Raw genomic sequence first — 7,508 nt, forward strand, 5'->3', positions numbered from 1 at the left:
TGACAGAAGGAAGAGACCTGGGAAGCCTCCTTGACCCAGTGCAGGTGGTGGGAGACTGATGGAGGATGATAGTCAAGCTGGCATCCATGCTGGAGAACAGCTCCCACCCATGCATGAGACTCTCCTAGCATACACACACACACACACACACACACACTTACAGGAAATAGAGCTCCTTCAATGTAATGTAACATTACAATGTGCAATACTTTTCTACCCCCCATAAATCATATATATATATATATATATATATATATATATATATATATATATAATACTGCTAAAGGACCTTATCTAACAGAGTTTGGACATGAGATTTGACATGAATGGGCCGAACTGAAGGCCTGGCTCCAATAGTCATGGTCCACCACTGGATTTTACACAGTGCTTTATGACCTCTTTCCATTGCACAGTGGACAAGATTGCAGCCGCCTGGGTAAGGAACCAGTTTAGGTTCATTCTGGTCTGATCTGGTCTGATTATCACCCATTGCTAATATATTGGAAACGTGGACTAGTATGAGGTCACTGTACCTGGAGGACCGGTAAAATAAGCAATGTCCCTGTTTCCCTGAATTTAGTCCAGCTCAGACCTGCATGCTGTAAACAGCGCCGGCTTTATTGGGCTGAGATAAAAGGGTCACCTTAGAAACACATCAATGTGTGTCATTTACTGAGAAGGCCTAATGGACATGTCACATGATTTACACTCTTCCTGTGTGTGTGTGTGAGTGTGTGTTTTCCGAGCCTATGTATATATATATATATATTTGCATATATTCTAAAAATACACCGATCAGCCATAACATTAAAACCACTGCCAGCTTAACTGAATAACATGATGATCTGGTTCCAGTGGCTCCTGTCTGTCAAGAGGCGGACTTATCAGGCAGCAGGTGGACAATCAGTTCCTGAAGGTAATGGAAAGGTGGAGAAATGAGCAAGCGTAAGAACCTGAGACACTCTGACAAGAACCAGACTGTGATGTTCTAGACAAGTCAGACCTGGTCAGAACATCTCGGAAACATCAGGCAGCTCTTATGGGGTGGTCAGTTATATGGTACCTACCCAAACTGGTGAACCAGTGATAGGACCATTGGCGCCCAAGACTCACTGATGCTCATAGAGGCCCCAGCTCACAACTTACAGGGCCTAAAGGATCTGCTGCTCATGTCATGGTGTTTTAGTGACCACTGGACATCTTTAGAGGTCCCGTGGGGGCACAAGGGGACCTACAAAATGTCTGATTGGTATATGTGATGTTTTTCCATATTCAGCCAGGGCACACAGCCGTTAGCGGCGCTCTCTAGTTGTTAGGGGATGTGTGTGCACCACAGGTTCATTAGCAAACCCCACCCAGTGCCTCGGTAGGAGCGTTTCCCATAATAAGGCATCCAATAGTGTGGGTCTGCTCTATGTGTACTCTTTGTTTAATGACATCACAGGAAACTGGGCTTGTAAATGAGAGGGATGCACCAGTGTTCAATGGATAAACGGAATTCCTGGAAGATCTGACGTTCCTTATGACGTCAAGATCACGAGCATAAAAGACCACCCAAACCTTCAGGTTTAAAACTGACGCTCGCGCTCATTCTTCAGTCAGGAGCTGTCTGTAGTGCAACAGAAGACTGGAATAATGCTGTTCCACTGCGGCTTCACATTCGTCTGCCTGGCACTGACCATCGACTTTACGCTGGGAGAGACGTCCCGTCTGCTACCGAGGCGAGACCCGGGCGAAGCAGGCATCGCTTCCAACAGCGAGCAGGTAGGCCTGTCGTCTCTCTAACTGCCATTCTCTGTATATGTTCATCAGTAGCACCTCAACACAAGCCAACCATGAGTATGGACTAAAGGTCTGCTTGGATTTTCAGGCACCTGACGACTACATATGGCTCATGACCTCAAGGCAAAACAAACTGGACGATGCTACCCCCTTCATAGAGAGGTCATTAGACCAGAGAGAGGCCGTGAAACGTCAAGAGGAGGACGTAGATCAGTTAGCAGCTTTAGACACCACATCTGACGAGAAGAGGCGCAAACCTGGGTGCAGAAACTACTTCTGGAAATCATGGACAGCTTGCTGACCGCCCGAGGGCTCAGCTTGATCGCTGATCTTTAGAGTTATCACCGTTTTATGACAGTCTCTCAATCTCTCAATGGTGCCGTTCCAAGTTCTCATTTTTTACTTTAATTTATTTATTTTTTCATCTCTTAATCAACTCTTCTTCATTTCTTCTTAAATCTGTTTAAATGGGATTGATGAGGCTTACTTTGGACCAGTTTCTTTACTGCATCAAATAAAGCACATAAAACCAAGCCAAGTGATCTCGTAAGTGAGTCTATTAGAGATGGCCGATTACTGAACACCTCAGATATAGATGTTATAACCATCATTAAATATTTCTCTGAGACTCTGAGCCACCAAAAAAAGCAGGACACAGGCGACCTCCTTTCATCGCAGGAAGAAGGCCCAATCCAGAAGCTTGTTTACCCATTGTAGGCACTTTTGACGGTGGACAGGGGTTAGCATGGGCACTCTGACTCTACAGCTGAGGTATTCCTCTCCTAACCATTATTAAATTAAATTAAGTATAAATCTGAGGTGTGTGCCACGGAAGTCATACCCAGATGGGAAAGCCTTCATTGCCTGGTTTTTAATCAGAATGTCCTCAGAAGTTACTTACCTCAGCTGACCAGGAGCCCCTCACAAGCCTTGCTGTTTGGGAGATGCCCTGCCAGGTTGTCTGGACCTTGTCATTGATTATTCCAAGATTACAGTGGGACAACACTCATCACATCGCAAATATACATTTAATATTTGATATTTATTAATCACTTAAACAGACAGCTATTGCCCAATTCCCAGAAATATAGTTGATCATAGATGTATTGTGTCTAAGGTACTTTTATTTGGGCACTGGAGCTATGAGGCTGGCTAACAATGGACATTTGTAGCCACAGATTAGCATGTAGTGCTAATTACACGCCAAAATCATCACACACTGTCCTCAAAATATTTTTAAATGTTCAGTAATGGCTAAAAGACTTGTTATCTAAAAAAAAAGATAATAAATAGATAGATATAGATAATATATGTATATATATTATATTTATATATATATATGTAAGTTTATTACAGATAACTAAACACCTCAGACTGGTTCAAGGTGACTTAAAGTGAATGTATGATAAATTTAGGTGTGCTGTTAGCACCATTAGCATACCAGTTAGCTACTGTAAATTAGCCTTTTAGCTAAAGAAGCAAACTTCAGACACTATTATGATCTTAGCTGATCAGCTACATCTGGGTTATGTGGGGAAACTGTGTGAATGTGCTTTTTGAACTGAACTACTGCTTGAAGAATGTCTCTCAAAAGAGTCCCTATCTCCTCCCACCGGGTAGACGGCCGAGTCCAATGCGATCTATTGGAAGACCAAAGCCAGTCCTGGATCTGCCTTTGGACAGTCGAGTTCTGGTGACGTCTGAAGGGCTTCTGTCTGTGGTCACAGAGTGCTTCGTTGGCTCCAGCTTCTGCTGGTCGTTGCTGGTGTTCTTTTCAGCCTGACCGGTACAGCTGCTGTCTGCTGGTCTGACTGGTGTCAGCGGGCCGCTCTGGCTGACTCTTACTTGGTCAAGTGAACCCGAGCCCAGTCGTCTTTTCTGAGATGGCTTGATCCGCCTGTTAAGGACAGGACATATTCCATATTACATATAGATATTTACGTATATATATGTATGTATATATACTCACCAAGGTTTTTATGATTACATATATGTACTTACATATCTAACATAACAAAACACATATATATGATAGTGTTCCATATGTATTTTTTTGGTATTTCTATAAGTACCTATATATAATAATAATAATAATACTGGGCATAGTATATATATATATATATATATATATATATATATATATGTGTGTGTGTGTGTGTGTGTGTGTGTGTGTGTGTGTACTTATAGATATATCTAAAATAAGTATGGGACATACTTGTATGCACATATTGTGCATAGTGTTATTACATATAGGTACATATATATATATATATAAAATCTTGTTTGTGATATATACCTATATGTAATAAAATAGCACATATATCACACATCAGACTTATTATTGGCATACAAGCAGTCCTACTTATATATAATACACATGAAATATATTATTATTAATACATTTTATATCATATAAATGGGTTATTTCTGTTGACTATATATATATATATATATATATATATATATATATATATATATATATATATATATATATATATATATATGTGGAACTATATATATATGGAACTGCAATGGATTTGACGTGAATCCAGCATATTCCAGGTGGCAGACCATCCCCGAGATACAGGTGACCTTCCTCCATCGCAGGAAGAAGGTCCAATCCAGAAGCTTGTTTACCCATTGATGGTGGACAGGGGTTAGAATGGGCACTCTGTCTGCAGCTGTCGGTTTCATAGCCAGACCATCGTGACCATCTTGACAATTTCTCCTGACCATTTCTCCTGCATCCAACATGTTGACTACCAGAACTAGCTGTTCAGTTACCATCTAACAGATATCCTAGACCTTGACATGCACTGTTGCCATAGGATGTAATAAGATTTGATTCGTTACGATCATAATGTTTTGGCAAATCAGTGTATAGATATTTACATATGTTTAAAACATGTGAGACTTATTATTACTATTACAGGTACTTAAAGATATGAAGATAGGCATGACCTCTTGACCTGACACTGAAAAAATAACCCCCTGAGAAAGCTGGTTCCATTGGACCCCTTCATATGATCTCTAATCATTTTAATCTGATCTGTTTGTTTGGTCTGATCTATTCGTGGTGGATGACTGACTGACTGAACTCGTGTGGAAATGTTCTCTCTCACGGGAATTCTTCTGACGCATCAGCCACGGCTGTCTTGCTCTGTTATCATAACATAACGTCTGGTATCGTAGCACCTTAATTAGATGCTGCGTGATCCATCACCAGATACATGGCGTTTGGCTTCCTCTGAGATACACTAGAATTCAGGGGCTTGGAATCACTCTGTTCTCAGGGACAGAGAACCAGTTTCACTGCTGTATAAAATGAGTCTAATATGTTAGTAACTTTACAGACTTAATAATTATTAGAGAACGATGAACAGAGCTGTAGATGACTCTAAAAGGTAGAAAAGGTTTATTTGAATTTATTATTTATTTATTAAAAATAAGTATAAATAGTTTAATCCAACTGTAGCCAGTTCAATAGAATGCTATATTACTATATTATTATTATTAGGTTATATATATATATATATATATATATATATATATATATATATATCGATAAGATAATCCTTTATTAGTCCCACAGCGGGGAAATTCTCAGTGTAATATATTCTTTACTATTGTTTTTATGATTATTATTATTATTATTATTATTATTATTAGATATTTTAACAGTAGTGTTTGTAATGTATGCTGAAATTTTACAGGAAAAACATGGACGTGACCTTTTGCAAATATGATATTGAACATTGGCTTGCACCCTCATACCTTGGCCGGTCTCGTTTCGGTTTGACAGGGCTGACAGACAGAGGGTCCAGGGGAGCTCTACCCCCAGGAAAGCCCCTCTGCCTCTTTTGGGCCTGCTGGACTTTAGTGTTGTTCTCTGGGTCTCCACATCGCTCCACACTGACATCAGCTAAAAACGCTGCGTTAGCTGGAAGAGCTGTTGGATCCTGAAGAGAGAGAAAGAGAGAGTGAGAGAGAAGGCTGGGGGGGGGGGGGGGCATTCAAAAAGACCTCAGGTAAAATCTGTTGTGGTTTAACTTCAGTTCTTATTATAAAGTTCTGGTCCTTAAACTTGATGGACATTAAACTGTTGGGAAATTCAGAGAAGTATGGACAGACAGACAGATAGATAGATAGATAGATAGATAGATAGATAGATAGATAGATAGATAGATAGATAGACAGACAGGCAGGCAGGAAGACAGACAGACAGACAGACAGACAGACAGAAAGATAGATTGATTGATAGATAGATAGATAGATAGATAGATAGATAGATAGATAGATAGACAGACAGGCAGGCAGGAAGACAGACAGACAGACAGACAGACAGAAAGATAGATAGATAGATTGACTGATAGATAGATAGATAGATAGATAGATAGATAAATAGATAGATAGATAGATAGACAGGCAGGCAGGAAGACAGACAGACAGACAGACAGACAGACAGTCAGATAGATAGATAGATAGATAGATAGATAGATAGATAGATAGATAGATAGACAGACAGAAAGGTAGACAGACAGAAAGATAGACAGACAGACAGACAGATAGATAGATAGATAGATAGATAGATAGATAGATAGATAGATAGATAGATAGATAGATAGATAGATAGATAGACAGACAGACAGATAGATAGAAGGATAGAGCAGTTCTATAGGAGCACAGTACATAGTATTACTTTTCCTGCAGGATGAATTTAGAAAACCACGACTAAGAGTCAGGAGAATTGCTCTAAAGCTCATTACCCCGAGTTCACTATCTGCACACTGCAGGCTGCTGGTACCATAATGAAGCAGATTTTATGCAGCACAGAAAAGTCCCCATATTGCAAAGCAGTGAGCCGGTTTTAGTGCGGAAAGCCACGCATGTCCGGGTTGTTCTGAAATTCATTACAGAAATCTGATCAGATGGTGCAGATTGCCACTTATCTGTGACTGTGCTCGGACTGTGGACTCTTGGGGTTCTGTTGATTAGAATCATTAGAATCTCTCGTGGCCTATCTAGATGAACCGCTGTCCTCTCGGTTACCTGCTGCTGGATGGTGGAGGAGCTGCAGTGTGGGGGGCTGATCATGAAGACAAAGGACAGAATCACACACTTCACAACGCGCATCTGAAACACACACACACACACACACACACACACACACACACACACACATACATACACACCGAAGTCATTAAGTAATATATTGAGGACACTGGGCAATATGCTGTGGTCACTACTTAATATGTTGGGGCCACAAATTAATATTTTAAAGACAGTAATCAATTCATTGAGGTCACTAATTAATATACTGAGAGCACAAATTCCTTTTCTAGTGGCCACTAATTAATATATTGAGGCTACTAATTAATATATTCAGACCACAAATTATGCTTCTAGTGACCACACATTAATATATCAAGCCCACTAATTAATACATTGAGGCCAAAAATGAATACGTTGTGGTTTATAATATGAGACAAGCAATTCATATATTGAGGCCATGATATAATATATTGAGGCCACTAATTAATATGTTGAGGCCACTAATTAATATGTTGAGGCCACTAAAAATACTGTGGCTGCTAATTAATATGGTGAGGTTACTAATTAAGATGTTGTGGTCACTAATTAATATGACAAGGCCACAAATTAATATGTAGTGGCCACACATTAATATATCAAGCCCACTAATTAATACATTGAGGCCACAAATTAAA

This window comes from Salminus brasiliensis, chromosome 23 (genome assembly GCF_030463535.1).
Source record: "Salminus brasiliensis chromosome 23, fSalBra1.hap2, whole genome shotgun sequence".
Taxonomy (NCBI): Eukaryota; Metazoa; Chordata; class Actinopteri; order Characiformes; family Bryconidae; genus Salminus; species Salminus brasiliensis.